This window comes from Hyla sarda, unplaced genomic scaffold, assembly GCF_029499605.1.
Source record: "Hyla sarda isolate aHylSar1 unplaced genomic scaffold, aHylSar1.hap1 scaffold_915, whole genome shotgun sequence".
In the NCBI taxonomy this organism is placed as follows: domain Eukaryota; kingdom Metazoa; phylum Chordata; class Amphibia; order Anura; family Hylidae; genus Hyla; species Hyla sarda.
The window spans coordinates 43,412-61,947 of NW_026610944.1; the positions used below are offsets into that span (position 1 = coordinate 43,412).

At 46.6% G+C, this 18,536-nt stretch overlaps 6 non-coding genes and 2 pseudogenes across 6 annotated transcripts; all 8 read right to left on the reverse strand.

The window, feature by feature from the left end:
* Positions 1 to 905: 905 nt before the first annotated feature.
* LOC130349473 (U2 spliceosomal RNA) lies at positions 906 to 1,090 on the reverse strand. The gene has a single exon (XR_008886791.1). It is a non-coding gene; the product is annotated as a U2 spliceosomal RNA (small nuclear RNA).
* Positions 1,091 to 2,525: 1,435 nt separating this feature from the next.
* LOC130349477 (U2 spliceosomal RNA) lies at positions 2,526 to 2,662 on the reverse strand (annotated as a pseudogene).
* A 2,091-nt stretch (positions 2,663 to 4,753) lies between these two features.
* Positions 4,754 to 4,944, reverse strand: LOC130349436 (U2 spliceosomal RNA). Its single transcript, XR_008886760.1, has one exon. It is a non-coding gene; the product is annotated as a U2 spliceosomal RNA (small nuclear RNA).
* Positions 4,945 to 7,039: 2,095 nt separating this feature from the next.
* Positions 7,040 to 7,230, reverse strand: LOC130349438 (U2 spliceosomal RNA). The gene has a single exon (XR_008886761.1). It is a non-coding gene; the product is annotated as a U2 spliceosomal RNA (small nuclear RNA).
* A 2,090-nt stretch (positions 7,231 to 9,320) lies between these two features.
* Positions 9,321 to 9,511, reverse strand: LOC130349439 (U2 spliceosomal RNA). Its single transcript, XR_008886762.1, has one exon. It is a non-coding gene; the product is annotated as a U2 spliceosomal RNA (small nuclear RNA).
* A 2,105-nt stretch (positions 9,512 to 11,616) lies between these two features.
* LOC130349440 (U2 spliceosomal RNA) lies at positions 11,617 to 11,807 on the reverse strand. The gene has a single exon (XR_008886763.1). It is a non-coding gene; the product is annotated as a U2 spliceosomal RNA (small nuclear RNA).
* Positions 11,808 to 13,900: 2,093 nt separating this feature from the next.
* On the reverse strand, positions 13,901 to 14,091 carry LOC130349441 (U2 spliceosomal RNA). The gene has a single exon (XR_008886764.1). It is a non-coding gene; the product is annotated as a U2 spliceosomal RNA (small nuclear RNA).
* Positions 14,092 to 16,187: 2,096 nt separating this feature from the next.
* LOC130349468 (U2 spliceosomal RNA) lies at positions 16,188 to 16,361 on the reverse strand (annotated as a pseudogene).
* Positions 16,362 to 18,536: the final 2,175 nt, after the last annotated feature.

Below are 18,536 nucleotides of genomic sequence, written 5' to 3' on the forward strand. Positions count from 1 at the left end.
CAGGCCAAATATGTGTGACATTTCTGCGACTTTAGCTTCTAGAGCATTTTTACAACATTATACATAGGTGCTGAATACATAAAAAGCGACTGTTCAGCGACAGACAAGTCGCATCGGCTGAAAGTAGGCCAGAATGTCAGTCCATGTTGGAGCAGGTTTAGATACAGTCTAAAGTATAGATCTCAAAGTCTGTGCACAGAATTTAGCAAGGGCCTCGCACCTTCTGATGCATCAGGTAGGTGCACAATAGCATAGCCTAACCCTCTGTACTTTGGTCTATATTGATGCGGGACATAGACAGCCAGCTGATGACCAATCCATTAGTGCAATGGATGGCTGGAAGCATTTGTCTTTGCCTTTGCAATACCACAGAAGCAATGCATGGTCAATGTACAGCAATGACACACCTGTGTGAACAGCCAGGAGACCCCCCCCCCCCCCCATGTTATGTTACATAGTTACATAGTTAGTACGGTCGAAAAAAGACATATGTCCATCAAGTTCAACCAGGGAATTAAGGGGTAGGGGTGTGGCGCGATATTGGGGAAGGGATGAGATTTTATATTTCTTCATAAGCATTAATCTTATTTTGTCAATTAGGAACATTCAGCACCCACCCGCTATCAAGGCAGCTGCCTATCATGTCATGCCCTACCTGCACAGGTGTGCTGGCTACTCAAATGATCCAATTAAGGAGGCCATTTAGTCAGCAGCAGCAGAAGTCCTGTGCCTGGACGCTCCAACAGCGGCCAGACACAAGCAGAAGCAGAAGCAGCAGAAGCAGCAGCAGCACCACCTTTTGTTTTTTGGCTGCAGCAGCAGCAAGGCCCACAGGGCTGGCTAGCTGGCTAGCCAGCAAGCAGGTAGCAATGAAAGTAGGAATCTTTCTTTTTAACCCTGTAAGGGGGTGGTGCACTGTACCCGAAGATACTGCCATATCGGGTCAATGCATAGGGCGACGGAAGCAAGCTTCGAAATCGGCCCCCGTTCTCAAAAATCCATTTAATATATGGTCCCCAGATAGGGGACGTATCAGATATTAAACTGATAAGAACAGATTTTTTTTTTAAGTTAGCCCTCAGAACTCAATCAGAGCTCCAAGATCTTATATGGACTCGATTGTTTTGTTCATCATCAGGTAACACTTTTATTTATTCCTAAAAAAAGACAAATTGAAATAAAATATTATAACAACAATAAAAATAATAAACATTCCAAAATTATAACAAATTCATTCCCTTTCTCCGGGCGTAAACTGCCAAGTAATCAATTAAACCATAGGTTAAGCTTCCTTTTTCCATTTCCCTTTTTACTGGGATGGCCAACCAGGCCGGTATTTTATAAGTTACCATAAATCGATCCACGTCAGGGCGAAAAGAATCATAAACTTTGTTTCTTACTGCAGGCAACTTGGCTTTAAAGGTGGATAATAGATTATCCAGGTCCTGTAAGAACAATTCTCTTTCCTCATCTGGAGCTCTCTCCAAAATAGTTTGGAAAGACCCTGAATATCCTCTTAAATCTCTCACCGGCTCTTCATTTTTCTTTTTACTCTTATGCTCTCCAATGTTCTTTTCTTCTACTATCATCTCTTTTCCAACAATTTTTGGCTCTTGGGTTACCACAGATCTTTTAATTTCTGGCTCTTGTTCAGAAACTTCTTCTTCTCTTTTCTTCTTCCTCTTTGGACAGTTCACATACATGTGACCAATTTTGTTACATAAATTACATTTACTTTTTTGGCTACAGGATTCGATTTCATGACCTTCTTTTTGGCATTTTTGGCACCACATTGAGGTGCACTCTTCCTTTAAATGGCCATATTTCTTGCATTTTCTACAGAAATTCTGCATACCTGCAAAAAACATATCTCCATTGATAACCCCTATTTTAAAACGGGCAGGGGGATAAAGAACTCTTCCATCTGCGTCTTCCTTGAACTTTACTTTAAATCTCCACTTTGTTGTCCAGACTCCATACTGATTATAAATTTTCCCAAGTGGCGCAATTTCCTCACAAAATTGGGTCAAAAGAATTATAATATCCTCCTCAGGGACGTAAGGACTATACATCCTCACCGTTAATATTCTTTCTCTCCTGGGAAAGTGGGGAATGACTTCCACGCCCTCCCACACTGGATCAGACTTGATTGTCTCAAATTTCTTCCAAAATAAATCATAATCCTCTTCGGAAACCAAAATAACATCAAAGCACCCTTTCTTTGGAAATTCCAACATGGAAAGGATTTGTGTCTTTGCAATTTCCAAAACTCCAAAAAGAATTTCCTCCATTACAAAGGAAAGTCCTCTTCTTTTCTTCTCAAGGTCTTTCAGCAGGATCCGGACCCCATTCTTGATCTTCCCAAAAAAAGGAACCTCCTCTCCAACAGATTGAGAGGTGTCCATGATCTCTTCCATCTTCAATAGGCGTGTCCAGGCAGGGACAGAAAAACACTCCCCCACCAAAGAGTGGGCAGTGAAGGGTGATCGCCTCCCGTTGTCTGGGGACTAAGCCGGCTCCCTAATAGCAGCAGGGGGGTGAAGTCCCTCCGTTAAGAAGGACGATCCCCCCAGGCCAAGGAGCCGGGTACCCCAGACACCCTCTGACCAGACCAAGTGAGCAGATACTACACTTGATCTTAGCCAAAAGGCCGAGAAGCGATAACCGTGAAAGGGGCGGGCCCAACAAGGTGCCCTTCATGGGCACTATCACTGCTTGCTGTCAGGGAGGCTGCCAGACAATTTTCCATGCACACTCTGGGCTGGGGGGCAGTCAACCACCAGTACACACAGCAGAACCTAAACCCATACCATTATTGCTAAGCAGCAAGACAGGGGCCCATTGCACTCCCACGGGGCCTTTTTAAATGCAATCCATAACCCGGATTTGCCAGGAACCCTTCTTACTCCTCCTACTTGCATGTGACACTGGGCTTAGGATCTGCATAGGAAACACACACACAAGCACACACCTACCTTTGTTGCCTGCAGATGCCTCCTTGGCTGTCCCCAAACGGTATCAAACCAACACCCACGGGAAGCTGTAAGCATAGAGGACATGCCTGCACCCCATTGGACTTACCTGTGTGGGTTAAACCCGGGTTATTTGACAACCTATGGCGGTGATGGTTCTGCTCAGGCAGAGCAGTGCTGATGCTCCTCATAAAGCTGTCGCTGCTGTGAAGGTTCTAGGTGACATCACAAATCCCTATGGTTACATACACAACAAAGCTGGGTTGTTGTTGTTTACACTCTGCAAGGCCTGTGGAAGTGAGTGACATCATAGCACTGTAGTTCTGAGGGTTCTAGATGGATGCAACAATCTCCTGTTGCTTCTATGAAGGCCATAATAGACGACATCACCAAACAGCTCCATAGTCACATACACAGCAAAGGAGAGATGTTGTTTACACCTAGTGATGTCAGTGGTATTGAGTGACATCACAGCACAGTGCTAAGGCTCCTGGGCCTGGACACAGCAGCGGCTGCAATATCTCAACGGAGAATACGTTTATATATATGTGTGTGTGTGCGCGTATATATATATATATATATATATATATATATATATATATATATTTCTCCGCCGAAATCACTTTTAAACCCATTTCCACCTTTTTTTCCCTTCTCTTCCTCTTACTTTTTTTTCACGTTTTTTAACGTTTATCTCCTTTTCGCCTCTTTTCTAGGCGTATTATTCTTCTTTTTCTTCTTTTTTTTCGTCTAATGCATACCCCATCAGTGCAGCAATGCTTATTCAATACCGCCAGCAGATGGTGACACTGGGGGATAATTTTCTAAGGATTTATACTGATTTTTCCTGTCTGAATTTGTCGCACAGAAAGTTGCAGGCCAAATATGTGTGACATTTCTGCGACTTTAGCTTCTAGAGCATTTTTACAACATTATACATAGGTGCTGAATACATAAAAAGCGACTGTTCAGCGACAGACAAGTCGCATCGGCTGAAAGTAGGCCAGAATGTCAGTCCATGTTGGAGCAGGTTTAGATACAGTCTAAAGTATAGATCTCAAAGTCTGTGCACAGAATTTAGCAAGGGCCTCGCACCTTCTGATGCATCAGGTAGGTGCACAATAGCATAGCCTAACCCTCTGTACTTTGGTCTATATTGATGCGGGACATAGACAGCCAGCTGATGACCAATCCATTAGTGCAATGGATGGCTGGAAGCATTTGTCTTTGCCTTTGCAATACCACAGAAGCAATGCATGGTCAATGTACAGCAATGACACACCTGTGTGAACAGCCAGGAGACCCCCCCCCCCCCCCCATGTTATGTTACATAGTTACATAGTTAGTACGGTCGAAAAAAGACATATGTCCATCAAGTTCAACCAGGGAATTAAGGGGTAGGGGTGTGGCGCGATATTGGGGAAGGGATGAGATTTTATATTTCTTCATAAGCATTAATCTTATTTTGTCAATTAGGAACATTCAGCACCCACCCGCTATCAAGGCAGCTGCCTATCATGTCATGCCCTACCTGCACAGGTGTGCTGGCTACTCAAATGATCCAATTAAGGAGGCCATTTAGTCAGCAGCAGCAGAAGTCCTGTGCCTGGACGCTCCAACAGCGGCCAGACACAAGCAGAAGCAGAAGCAGCAGAAGCAGCAGCAGCACCACCTTTTGTTTTTTGGCTGCAGCAGCAGCAAGGCCCACAGGGCTGGCTAGCTGGCTAGCCAGCAAGCAGGTAGCAATGAAAGTAGGAATCTTTCTTTTTAACCCTGTAAGGGGGTGGTGCACTGTACCCGAAGATACTGCCATATCGGGTCAATGCATAGGGCGACGGAAGCAAGCTTCGAAATCGGCCCCCGTTCTCAAAAATCCATTTAATATATGGTCCCCAGATAGGGGACGTATCAGATATTAAACTGATAAGAACAGATACTACACTTGATCTTAGCCAAAAGGCCGAGAAGCGATAACCGTGAAAGGGGCGGGCCCAACAAGGTGCCCTTCATGGGCACTATCACTGCTTGCTGTCAGGGAGGCTGCCAGACAATTTTCCATGCACACTCTGGGCTGGGGGGCAGTCAACCACCAGTACACACAGCAGAACCTAAACCCATACCATTATTGCTAAGCAGCAAGACAGGGGCCCATTGCACTCCCACGGGGCCTTTTTAAATGCAATCCATAACCCGGATTTGCCAGGAACCCTTCTTACTCCTCCTACTTGCATGTGACACTGGGCTTAGGATCTGCATAAGGGTCAATGCATAGGGCACACACCTACCTTTGTTGCCTGCAGATGCCTCCTTGGCTGTCCCCAAACGGTATCAAACCAACACCCACGGGAAGCTGTAAGCATAGAGGACATGCCTGCACCCCATTGGACTTACCTGTGTGGGTTAAACCCGGGTTATTTGACAACCTATGGCGGTGATGGTTCTGCTCAGGCAGAGCAGTGCTGATGCTCCTCATAAAGCTGTCGCTGCTGTGAAGGTTCTAGGTGACATCACAAATCCCTATGGTTACATACACAACAAAGCTGGGTTGTTGTTGTTTACACTCTGCAAGGCCTGTGGAAGTGAGTGACATCATAGCACTGTAGTTCTGAGGGTTCTAGATGGATGCAACAATCTCCTGTTGCTTCTATGAAGGCCATAATAGACGACATCACCAAACAGCTCCATAGTCACATACACAGCAAAGGAGAGATGTTGTTTACACCTAGTGATGTCAGTGGTATTGAGTGACATCACAGCACAGTGCTAAGGCTCCTGGGCCTGGACACAGCAGCGGCTGCAATATCTCAACGGAGAATACGTTTATATATATATATGTGTGTGTGTGCGCGTATATATATATATATATATATATATATATATATATATTTCTCCGCCGAAATCACTTTTAAACCCATTTCCACCTTTTTTTCCCTTCTCTTCCTCTTACTTTTTTTTCACGTTTTTTTACGTTTTTCTCCTTTTCGCCTCTTTTCTGGGCGTATTATTCTTCTTTTTCTTCTTTTTTTTCGTCTAATGCATACCCCATCAGTGCAGCAATGCTTATTCAATACCGCCAGCAGATGGAGACACTGGGGGATAATTTTCTAAGGATTTATACTGATTTTTCCTGTCTGAATTTGTCGCACAGAAAGTTGCAGGCCAAATATGTGTGACATTTCTGCGACTTTAGCTTCTAGAGCATTTTTACAACATTATACATAGGTGCTGAATACATAAAAAGCGACTGTTCAGCGACAGACAAGTCGCATCGGCTGAAAGTAGGCCAGAATGTCAGTCCATGTTGGAGCAGGTTTAGATACAGTCTAAAGTATAGATCTCAAAGTCTGTGCACAGAATTTAGCAAGGGCCTCGCACCTTCTGATGCATCAGGTAGGTGCACAATAGCATAGCCTAACCCTCTGTACTTTGGTCTATATTGATGCGGGACATAGACAGCCAGCTGATGACCAATCCATTAGTGCAATGGATGGCTGGAAGCATTTGTCTTTGCCTTTGCAATACCACAGAAGCAATGCATGGTCAATGTACAGCAATGACACACCTGTGTGAACAGCCAGGAGACCCCCCCCCCCCCATGTTATGTTACATAGTTACATAGTTAGTACGGTCGAAAAAAGACATATGTCCATCAAGTTCAACCAGGGAATTAAGGGGTAGGGGTGTGGCGCGATATTGGGGAAGGGATGAGATTTTATATTTCTTCATAAGCATTAATCTTATTTTGTCAATTAGGAACATTCAGCACCCACCCGCTATCAAGGCAGCTGCCTATCATGTCATGCCCTACCTGCACAGGTGTGCTGGCTACTCAAATGATCCAATTAAGGAGGCCATTTAGTCAGCAGCAGCAGAAGTCCTGTGCCTGGACGCTCCAACAGCGGCCAGACACAAGCAGAAGCAGAAGCAGCAGAAGCAGCAGAAGCAGCAGCAGCACCACCTTTTGTTTTTTGGCTGCAGCAGCAGCAAGGCCCACAGGGCTGGCTAGCTGGCTAGCCAGCAAGCAGGTAGCAATGAAAGTAGGAATCTTTCTTTTTAACCCTGTAAGGGGGTGGTGCACTGTACCCGAAGATACTGCCATATCGGGTCAATGCATAGGGCGACGGAAGCAAGCTTCGAAATCGGCCCCCGTTCTCAAAAATCCATTTAATATATGGTCCCCAGATAGGGGACGTATCAGATATTAAACTGATAAGAACAGATACTACACTTGATCTTAGCCAAAAGGCCGAGAAGCGATAACCGTGAAAGGGGCGGGCCCAACAAGGTGCCCTTCATGGGCACTATCACTGCTTGCTGTCAGGGAGGCTGCCAGACAATTTTCCATGCACACTCTGGGCTGGGGGGCAGTCAACCACCAGTACACACAGCAGAACCTAAACCCATACCATTATTGCTAAGCAGCAAGACAGGGGCCCATTGCACTCCCACGGGGCCTTTTTAAATGCAATCCATAACCCGGATTTGCCAGGAACCCTTCTTACTCCTCCTACTTGCATGTGACACTGGGCTTAGGATCTGCATAGGAAACACACACACAAGCACACACCTACCTTTGTTGCCTGCAGATGCCTCCTTGGCTGTCCCCAAACGGTATCAAACCAACACCCACGGGAAGCTGTAAGCATAGAGGACATGCCTGCACCCCATTGGACTTACCTGTGTGGGTTAAACCCGGGTTATTTGACAACCTATGGCGGTGATGGTTCTGCTCAGGCAGAGCAGTGCTGATGCTCCTCATAAAGCTGTCGCTGCTGTGAAGGTTCTAGGTGACATCACAAATCCCTATGGTTACATACACAACAAAGCTGGGTTGTTGTTGTTTACACTCTGCAAGGCCTGTGGAAGTGAGTGACATCATAGCACTGTAGTTCTGAGGGTTCTAGATGGATGCAACAATCTCCTGTTGCTTCTATGAAGGCCATAATAGACGACATCACCAAACAGCTCCATAGTCACATACACAGCAAAGGAGAGATGTTGTTTACACCTAGTGATGTCAGTGGTATTGAGTGACATCACAGCACAGTGCTAAGGCTCCTGGGCCTGGACACAGCAGCGGCTGCAATATCTCAACGGAGAATACGTTTATATATATGTGTGTGTGTGCGCGTATATATATATATATATATATATATATATATATATATATATATTTCTCCGCCGAAATCACTTTTAAACCCATTTCCACCTTTTTTTCCCTTCTCTTCCTCTTACTTTTTTTTCACGTTTTTTTACGTTTTTCTCCTTTTCGCCTCTTTTCTGGGCGTATTATTCTTCTTTTTCTTCTTTTTTTTCGTCTAATGCATACCCCATCAGTGCAGCAATGCTTATTCAATACCGCCAGCAGATGGAGACACTGGGGGATAATTTTCTAAGGATTTATACTGATTTTTCCTGTCTGAATTTGTCGCACAGAAAGTTGCAGGCCAAATATGTGTGACATTTCTGCGACTTTAGCTTCTAGAGCATTTTTACAACATTATACATAGGTGCTGAATACATAAAAAGCGACTGTTCAGCGACAGACAAGTCGCATCGGCTGAAAGTAGGCCAGAATGTCAGTCCATGTTGGAGCAGGTTTAGATACAGTCTAAAGTATAGATCTCAAAGTCTGTGCACAGAATTTAGCAAGGGCCTCGCACCTTCTGATGCATCAGGTAGGTGCACAATAGCATAGCCTAACCCTCTGTACTTTGGTCTATATTGATGCGGGACATAGACAGCCAGCTGATGACCAATCCATTAGTGCAATGGATGGCTGGAAGCATTTGTCTTTGCCTTTGCAATACCACAGAAGCAATGCATGGTCAATGTACAGCAATGACACACCTGTGTGAACAGCCAGGAGACCCCCCCCCCCCCCCATGTTATGTTACATAGTTACATAGTTAGTACGGTCGAAAAAAGACATATGTCCATCAAGTTCAACCAGGGAATTAAGGGGTAGGGGTGTGGCGCGATATTGGGGAAGGGATGAGATTTTATATTTCTTCATAAGCATTAATCTTATTTTGTCAATTAGGAACATTCAGCACCCACCCGCTATCAAGGCAGCTGCCTATCATGTCATGCCCTACCTGCACAGGTGTGCTGGCTACTCAAATGATCCAATTAAGGAGGCCATTTAGTCAGCAGCAGCAGAAGTCCTGTGCCTGGACGCTCCAACAGCGGCCAGACACAAGCAGAAGCAGAAGCAGCAGAAGCAGCAGCAGCACCACCTTTTGTTTTTTGGCTGCAGCAGCAGCAAGGCCCACAGGGCTGGCTAGCTGGCTAGCCAGCAAGCAGGTAGCAATGAAAGTAGGAATCTTTCTTTTTAACCCTGTAAGGGGGTGGTGCACTGTACCCGAAGATACTGCCATATCGGGTCAATGCATAGGGCGACGGAAGCAAGCTTCGAAATCGGCCCCCGTTCTCAAAAATCCATTTAATATATGGTCCCCAGATAGGGGACGTATCAGATATTAAACTGATAAGAACAGATACTACACTTGATCTTAGCCAAAAGGCCGAGAAGCGATAACCGTGAAAGGGGCGGGCCCAACAAGGTGCCCTTCATGGGCACTATCACTGCTTGCTGTCAGGGAGGCTGCCAGACAATTTTCCATGCACACTCTGGGCTGGGGGGCAGTCAACCACCAGTACACACAGCAGAACCTAAACCCATACCATTATTGCTAAGCAGCAAGACAGGGGCCCATTGCACTCCCACGGGGCCTTTTTAAATGCAATCCATAACCCGGATTTGCCAGGAACCCTTCTTACTCCTCCTACTTGCATGTGACACTGGGCTTAGGATCTGCATAGGAAACACACACACAAGCACACACCTACCTTTGTTGCCTGCAGATGCCTCCTTGGCTGTCCCCAAACGGTATCAAACCAACACCCACGGGAAGCTGTAAGCATAGAGGACATGCCTGCACCCCATTGGACTTACCTGTGTGGGTTAAACCCGGGTTATTTGACAACCTATGGCGGTGATGGTTCTGCTCAGGCAGAGCAGTGCTGATGCTCCTCATAAAGCTGTCGCTGCTGTGAAGGTTCTAGGTGACATCACAAATCCCTATGGTTACATACACAACAAAGCTGGGTTGTTGTTGTTTACACTCTGCAAGGCCTGTGGAAGTGAGTGACATCATAGCACTGTAGTTCTGAGGGTTCTAGATGGATGCAACAATCTCCTGTTGCTTCTATGAAGGCCATAATAGACGACATCACCAAACAGCTCCATAGTCACATACACAGCAAAGGAGAGATGTTGTTTACACCTAGTGATGTCAGTGGTATTGAGTGACATCACAGCACAGTGCTAAGGCTCCTGGGCCTGGACACAGCAGCGGCTGCAATATCTCAACGGAGAATACGTTTATATATATGTGTGTGTGTGCGCGTATATATATATATATATATATATATATATATATATATATATATATATATATATATATATATTTCTCCGCCGAAATCACTTTTAAACCCATTTCCACCGTTTTTTCCCTTCTCTTCCTCTTACTTTTTTTCAAGTTTTTTTACGTTTTTCTCCTTTTCGCCTCTTTTCTGGGCGTATTATTCTTCTTTTTCTTCTTTTTTTTTCGTCTAATGCATACCCCATCAGTGCAGCAATGCTTATTCAATACCGCCAGCAGATGGAGACACTGGGGGATAATTTTCTAAGGATTTATACTGATTTTTCCTGTCTGAATTTGTCGCACAGAAAGTTGCAGGCAAAATATGTGTGACATTTCTGCGACTTTAGCTTCTAGAGCATTTTTACAACATTATACATAGGTGCTGAATACATAAAAAGCGACTGTTCAGCGACAGACAAGTCGCATCGGCTGAAAGTAGGCCAGAATGTCAGTCCATGTTGGAGCAGGTTTAGATACAGTCTAAAGTATAGATCTCAAAGTCTGTGCACAGAATTTAGCAAGGGCCTCGCACCTTCTGATGCATCAGGTAGGTGCACAATAGCATAGCCTAACCCTCTGTACTTTGGTCTATATTGATGCGGGACATAGACAGCCAGCTGATGACCAATCCATTAGTGCAATGGATGGCTGGAAGCATTTGTCTTTGCCTTTGCAATACCACAGAAGCAATGCATGGTCAATGTACAGCAATGACACACCTGTGTGAACAGCCAGGAGACCCCCCCCCCCCATGTTATGTTACATAGTTACATAGTTAGTACGGTCGAAAAAAGACATATGTCCATCAAGTTCAACCAGGGAATTAAGGGGTAGGGGTGTGGCGCGATATTGGGGAAGGGATGAGATTTTATATTTCTTCATAAGCATTAATCTTATTTTGTCAATTAGGAACATTCAGCACCCACCCGCTATCAAGGCAGCTGCCTATCATGTCATGCCCTACCTGCACAGGTGTGCTGGCTACTCAAATGATCCAATTAAGGAGGCCATTTAGTCAGCAGCAGCAGAAGTCCTGTGCCTGGACGCTCCAACAGCGGCCAGACACAAGCAGAAGCAGAAGCAGCAGAAGCAGCAGCAGCACCACCTTTTGTTTTTTGGCTGCAGCAGCAGCAAGGCCCACAGGGCTGGCTAGCTGGCTAGCCAGCAAGCAGGTAGCAATGAAAGTAGGAATCTTTCTTTTTAACCCTGTAAGGGGGTGGTGCACTGTACCCGAAGATACTGCCATATCGGGTCAATGCATAGGGCGACGGAAGCAAGCTTCGAAATCGGCCCCCGTTCTCAAAAATCCATTTAATATATGGTCCCCAGATAGGGGACGTATCAGATATTAAACTGATAAGAACAGATACTACACTTGATCTTAGCCAAAAGGCCGAGAAGCGATAACCGTGAAAGGGGCGGGCCCAACAAGGTGCCCTTCATGGGCACTATCACTGCTTGCTGTCAGGGAGGCTGCCAGACAATTTTCCATGCACACTCTGGGCTGGGGGGCAGTCAACCACCAGTACACACAGCAGAACCTAAACCCATACCATTATTGCTAAGCAGCAAGACAGGGGCCCATTGCACTCCCACGGGGCCTTTTTAAATGCAATCCATAACCCGGATTTGCCAGGAACCCTTCTTACTCCTCCTACTTGCATGTGACACTGGGCTTAGGATCTGCATAGGAAACACACACACAAGCACACACCTACCTTTGTTGCCTGCAGATGCCTCCTTGGCTGTCCCCAAACGGTATCAAACCAACACCCACGGGAAGCTGTAAGCATAGAGGACATGCCTGCACCCCATTGGACTTACCTGTGTGGGTTAAACCCGGGTTATTTGACAACCTATGGCGGTGATGGTTCTGCTCAGGCAGAGCAGTGCTGATGCTCCTCATAAAGCTGTCGCTGCTGTGAAGGTTCTAGGTGACATCACAAATCCCTATGGTTACATACACAACAAAGCTGGGTTGTTGTTGTTTACACTCTGCAAGGCCTGTGGAAGTGAGTGACATCATAGCACTGTAGTTCTGAGGGTTCTAGATGGATGCAACAATCTCCTGTTGCTTCTATGAAGGCCATAATAGACGACATCACCAAACAGCTCCATAGTCACATACACAGCAAAGGAGAGATGTTGTTTACACCTAGTGATGTCAGTGGTATTGAGTGACATCACAGCACAGTGCTAAGGCTCCTGGGCCTGGACACAGCAGCGGCTGCAATATCTCAACGGAGAATACGTTTATATATATGTGTGTGTGTGTGCGCGTATATATATATATATATATATATATATATATATATATATATATATTTCTCCGCCGAAATCACTTTTAAACCCATTTCCACCTTTTTTTCCCTTCTCTTCCTCTTACTTTTTTTCAAGTTTTTTTACGTTTTTCTCCTTTTCGCCTCTTTTCTGGGCGTATTATTCTTCTTTTTCTTCTTTTTTTTCGTCTAATGCATACCCCATCAGTGCAGCAATGCTTATTCAATACCGCCAGCAGATGGAGACACTGGGGGATAATTTTCTAAGGATTTATACTGATTTTTCCTGTCTGAATTTGTCGCACAGAAAGTTGCAGGCAAAATATGTGTGACATTTCTGCGACTTTAGCTTCTAGAGCATTTTTACAACATTATACATAGGTGCTGAATACATAAAAAGCGACTGTTCAGCGACAGACAAGTCGCATCGGCTGAAAGTAGGCCAGAATGTCAGTCCATGTTGGAGCAGGTTTAGATACAGTCTAAAGTATAGATCTCAAAGTCTGTGCACAGAATTTAGCAAGGGCCTCGCACCTTCTGATGCATCAGGTAGGTGCACAATAGCATAGCCTAACCCTCTGTACTTTGGTCTATATTGATGCGGGACATAGACAGCAGCCAGCTGATGACCAATCCATTAGTGCAATGGATGGCTGGAAGCATTTGTCTTTGCCTTTGCAATACCACAGAAGCAATGCATGGTCAATGTACAGCAATGACACACCTGTGTGAACAGCCAGGAGACCCCCCCCCCCCATGTTATGTTACATAGTTACATAGTTAGTACGGTCGAAAAAAGACATATGTCCATCAAGTTCAACCAGGGAATTAAGGGGTAGGGGTGTGGCGCGATATTGGGGAAGGGATGAGATTTTATATTTCTTCATAAGCATTAATCTTATTTTGTCAATTAGGAACATTCAGCACCCACCCGCTATCAAGGCAGCTGCCTATCATGTCATGCCCTACCTGCACAGGTGTGCTGGCTACTCAAATGATCCAATTAAGGAGGCCATTTAGTCAGCAGCAGCAGAAGTCCTGTGCCTGGACGCTCCAACAGCGGCCAGACACAAGCAGAAGCAGAAGCAGCAGAAGCAGCAGCAGCACCACCTTTTGTTTTTTGGCTGCAGCAGCAGCAAGGCCCACAGGGCTGGCTAGCTGGCTAGCCAGCAAGCAGGTAGCAATGAAAGTAGGAATCTTTCTTTTTAACCCTGTAAGGGGGTGGTGCACTGTACCCGAAGATACTGCCATATCGGGTCAATGCATAGGGCGACGGAAGCAAGCTTCGAAATCGGCCCCCGTTCTCAAAAATCCATTTAATATATGGTCCCCAGATAGGGGACGTATCAGATATTAAACTGATAAGAACAGATACTACACTTGATCTTAGCCAAAAGGCCGAGAAGCGATAACCGTGAAAGGGGCGGGCCCAACAAGGTGCCCTTCATGGGCACTATCACTGCTTGCTGTCAGGGAGGCTGCCAGACAATTTTCCATGCACACTCTGGGCTGGGGGGCAGTCAACCACCAGTACACACAGCAGAACCTAAACCCATACCATTATTGCTAAGCAGCAAGACAGGGGCCCATTGCACTCCCACGGGGCCTTTTTAAATGCAATCCATAACCCGGATTTGCCAGGAACCCTTCTTACTCCTCCTACTTGCATGTGACACTGGGCTTAGGATCTGCATAGGAAACACACACACAAGCACACACCTACCTTTGTTGCCTGCAGATGCCTCCTTGGCTGTCCCCAAACGGTATCAAACCAACACCCACGGGAAGCTGTAAGCATAGAGGACATGCCTGCACCCCATTGGACTTACCTGTGTGGGTTAAACCCGGGTTATTTGACAACCTATGGCGGTGATGGTTCTGCTCAGGCAGAGCAGTGCTGATGCTCCTCATAAAGCTGTCGCTGCTGTGAAGGTTCTAGGTGACATCACAAATCCCTATGGTTACATACACAACAAAGCTGGGTTGTTGTTGTTTACACTCTGCAAGGCCTGTGGAAGTGAGTGACATCATAGCACTGTAGTTCTGAGGGTTCTAGATGGATGCAACAATCTCCTGTTGCTTCTATGAAGGCCATAATAGACGACATCACCAAACAGCTCCATAGTCACATACACAGCAAAGGAGAGATGTTGTTTACACCTAGTGATGTCAGTGGTATTGAGTGACATCACAGCACAGTGCTAAGGCTCCTGGGCCTGGACACAGCAGCGGCTGCAATATCTCAACGGAGAATACGTTTATATATATGTGTGTGTGTGTGCGCGTATATATATATATATATATATATATATATATATATATATATATATATTTCTCCGCCGAAATCACTTTTAAACCCATTTCCACCTTTTTTTCCCTTCTCTTCCTCTTACTTTTTTTCAAGTTTTTTTACGTTTTTCTCCTTTTCGCCTCTTTTCTGGGCGTATTATTCTTCTTTTTCTTCTTTTTTTTCGTCTAATGCATACCCCATCAGTGCAGCAATGCTTATTCAATACCGCCAGCAGATGGAGACACTGGGGGATAATTTTCTAAGGATTTATACTGATTTTTCCTGTCTGAATTTGTCGCACAGAAAGTTGCAGGCAAAATATGTGTGACATTTCTGCGACTTTAGCTTCTAGAGCATTTTTACAACATTATACATAGGTGCTGAATACATAAAAAGCGACTGTTCAGCGACAGACAAGTCGCATCGGCTGAAAGTAGGCCAGAATGTCAGTCCATGTTGGAGCAGGTTTAGATACAGTCTAAAGTATAGATCTCAAAGTCTGTGCACAGAATTTAGCAAGGGCCTCGCACCTTCTGATGCATCAGGTAGGTGCACAATAGCATAGCCTAACCCTCTGTACTTTGGTCTATATTGATGCGGGACATAGACAGCAGCCAGCTGATGACCAATCCATTAGTGCAATGGATGGCTGGAAGCATTTGTCTTTGCCTTTGCAATACCACAGAAGCAATGCATGGTCAATGTACAGCAATGACACACCTGTGTGAACAGCCAGGAGACCCCCCCCCCCCCATGTTATGTTACATAGTTACATAGTTAGTACGGTCGAAAAAAGACATATGTCCATCAAGTTCAACCAGGGAATTAAGGGGTAGGGGTGTGGCGCGATATTGGGGAAGGGATGAGATTTTATATTTCTTCATAAGCATTAATCTTATTTTGTCAATTAGGAACATTCAGCACCCACCCGCTATCAAGGCAGCTGCCTATCATGTCATGCCCTACCTGCACAGGTGTGCTGGCTACTCAAATGATCCAATTAAGGAGGCCATTTAGTCAGCAGCAGCAGAAGTCCTGTGCCTGGACGCTCCAACAGCGGCCAGACACAAGCAGAAGCAGAAGCAGCAGAAGCAGCAGCAGCACCACCTTTTGTTTTTTGGCTGCAGCAGCAGCAAGGCCCACAGGGCTGGCTAGCTGGCTAGCCAGCAAGCAGGTAGCAATGAAAGTAGGAATCTTTCTTTTTAACCCTGTAAGGGGGTGGTGCACTGTACCCGAAGATACTGCCATATCGGGTCAATGCATAGGGCGACGGAAGCAAGCTTCGAAATCGGCCCCCGTTCTCAAAAATCCATTTAATATATGGTCCCCAGATAGGGGACGTATCAGATATTAAACTGATAAGAACAGATTTTTGGATTGAAAGAGCTTTATTTTCCGTTCAGTCATTACAAGTCGTACAATAAATTACAGTCACACAAAGCATGATAGTACAATACACAGCAAAGGTTCCCTAAGCTATACATCGCACACCATGCTACTCTAACATTCAGCTCAATCCTGCAATAGAAAAGCACAAGAGATCAAACAAAAACCAAATAATACAATCTGTGATCGGGGTAGGGGTGTGGGCGACTATGTGGGGGTAGGGAGGGGGCGGATCACAGGGCCAAACTGTTGGGCTGTATCTTCAGGGAGACATGGGAGAAGGAGAGGGGTCTTCACTCCTCTTCTTCCTCATCAACGGCCGAGCTGTCCAAGATGGAATAGTCTCTAAGCAGGTTCTTGATGAACCTGCGGCAGTCCCGGACGGACATGTTTTCCCTGTTGATCACGAGGCGGTTCCTGGCAAGCCACACTGCGTCCTTAAAACAGTTCATAAGGCGCCAGGCCTCCTGGATGGCCTCCACGTCGTGGGTCCCAGGGAACAGGCCGTAAAGCACCGAATGGTACGATAGGCAGCTCCTGGGCACTGAGTCTCTGAGTTCCTGTTCTAGGGCGTCCAACAGACCCTGTGCAAAGGGGCACTGCCAAAACACGTGGAAAGATGTTTCCTCCACGTAGGGGCAACGGGGGCAGTACCGGGTCTTGCACAGGTTGCGGGCATGCATGAATGACCTGAGAGAGAGACCTCCCATGACGGCCATCCACGACAAGTCCTTGTGTCCATTGGTAAGCCGCTTTGAGGCCACATTGTTCCAAACTGTCTCTGCAGTGGCTGCGGGGAGTCCCGGAACCAGCTCGGTCGAGTCCTTAGCTCGGATGAGCTTGTGGATTGTCTTTGGCTTCCATAGGTCTGGTTTCAGTCCTTCCAGCTGGTGCTCCCTCACAAACCGGACAACATCCCCATAGAACCAGGGAGTGTTCCAGTTGTAAGGGATGGAGCTGTCCCACTTGTCCCAGCCCAGCTGTCTCCAGAGGGGCATGAGAAGCAAGCGAGACATGGACCTGCCCGCTGAGCCAGTCTTTTCTACAAGAGTCCGCTGCACCGTGACACATGCAAAGGAGGCCCTCAGCAGAGCGGGGATGTCGGGTATTCCCTTCCCACCCTTGCGGGGTTCCTTGTACATCACGGTCCTCTTGACTCTGTCCATTTTGCCCCAGACGAAGCCAAACACTGTCCGGGTGATGGCCTTGCAAACGGTGGTATGGGGAGGCCAGGCCTGTGCGGTATATTGGAGCACAGGCAAAACTTCACTCCGCAGGACAAGTGCCTTGCCTTCCATCGTGAGCTTTCTGGAGCTCCACAGTCCGATCTTCGAGTTTATCCTTCCTAGTCGGTCTTGCCAAGACTTAAGGGCCGCTCCTTCCTTCCCGAACCAGACTCCAAGAATTTGAATGAAGTCCGGCTTAACGGCAAAGGGGAAGGGGGCGGAAGAAGCCAGGTGCCATTCCCCGAAGAGCATGGCCTCCGACTTCCCGCAGTTGACTTTTGCCCCCGAAGCTCTGCCGAAGTCCTCGCAGGTCTGGACGAGTGCAGTCACCGAACGCTGGTCAGCGCAGAAGACGGTCACGTCGTCCATGTAGAGCGAGCACTTGACCTCGTGGCGATCTGGTCCTGGTGCGGTGATCCCTCTGATCTCTCCATTCTGCCGGATAGTCTCAGCGAAGAGCTCTATAACACAAACAAAAAGGAGAGGTGAAAGAGGGCAGCCTTGTCTAACCCCTGAAAGAATAGGAAAGGGGTCAGTCTTCCAGCCGTTCACCAACACCGTGCTGTAAATGTCAAAATACATAACGTTAACAAAAGAGCAAAACATCTTCCCCAGACCCAGCCTGCGCAAAACCCTGTCCATGAATGCGTGGGAGACACGGTCGAACGCCTTCTCCTGATCTAAGCTGACCAGGGCGGCGCGGCCCCCGCGGTCCTGGATGTAATGGACCGTGTCTCTCACAAGGGCAAGGCTGTCGGCAATCCTGCGGCCAGGAATGCTGCAGGTCTGGTCCGGATGGACGATCTGCCCCATGACAGGTTTCAGCCTGTTGGCCAGCACCTTGGCGAGGATCTTGTAGTCCACGTTCAGGAGAGAGATGGGACGCCAGTTTTTCAGGTCACATCTCTCCCCCTTCCGCTTATACAAGATCGTGATCATCCCTTCCCTCAACG